This window comes from Nematolebias whitei, chromosome 1 (genome assembly GCF_014905685.2).
Source record: "Nematolebias whitei isolate Nwh7 chromosome 1, NemWhi1, whole genome shotgun sequence".
Lineage (NCBI taxonomy): Eukaryota > Metazoa > Chordata > Actinopteri > Cyprinodontiformes > Rivulidae > Nematolebias > Nematolebias whitei.
In genome coordinates, this window is record NC_056498.1 from 39,341,304 (window position 1) to 39,342,501 (window position 1,198).

Genomic DNA, 1,198 nt, shown 5'->3' on the forward strand with positions numbered 1-1,198 from the left:
TTTTTTTTTAATGTAATTCTGTTTGTTTCAAATGTTCATGTACCCCTCAGGGCCACCGTAGTTGACAGGGCGAGGCGCCCTGCTTGTACAGTGGTGGGGGTGAACACTGTCCTGTGCTCTAAAGGTCTGAAGCAGACTCGGAGAGGCAAACAATTCCCATCTCAGAAGGTTTACTTCAAACTACACATGTAAAGTACAAAATCACTGCAGCGCCGGCTCATCCGGACCGTCACGCAGTCACAGCAAAATGGCCAAAATCCTGGGTCAACGCTTCTTCGCAAGTGGCCACTCCTCCCAGAAGTCCTTATACCCCCTCATGTGACCAGTTCTCTGCCAATGAATTCTCATTATCTTGTGTTCAAAAGGACTTGGACTTGTTGGGAATTGTAGGCGTGCATCTAAAACTCCTTCCTACCAGAAACAGAACCCCTAAAACAAAAGGTCCGCCTTATTTTAATGCATGAAATTATGATTTGAGATGCTACAAAAACAAAGAAACCTAAATAATTACACTTCAGTAAAATAATATATCATTTTGATAAAACTATACTTCAATTTGCAGATAAAAGTGATTTGTTCATGTTGAGTGCACGTTCAGCACATTAATGTAAAGTAAACCTCTTTCAAACTGCACCATTTCATATGTTTGATTAGTACCCATGTATTAGTACATATGTTTAATGAGCACCATCAAATTCTTGGAATGAAAGGCAGCGGGCGATATACATTTCTATAGAAAATGGCACACCTTTAATTTATTCCATTGGTTTTTACATTAAGATATTTTTGTATTCACACAGAGCAACGTTTCTCAAGGCTTTTTCAGGTTTATTATAAAAGGTTTGTTTTTTTTAATTTATTGTGTTTTCAGTCCATTCTTCTTCGTTTGTCACAACTGATGCTGTTCAGGTTTGACTCTTACAGTGTCAGGATGCTCCCTGTGACCTCTGACGAGCTGTACATCGCACCAACAAGCTCTTTTTGGGTCCATCTGCTTTAAACACGGAGCGTTCAATCAGTCTCATAAATACCAAACGCTGAATATGAAAAGCAGACTCTCAGACTCTGAGCTGACCCCAAGTCCCCACTCTCTCTGCAGATTGTCCTGGATGATAAATCCAGTCTGATCAGGTCATTAAAACCCTCCGGCGCCTGATGTGGCGTCGCCACACTTAAACTCAGAGGGGTCTTAAAACCT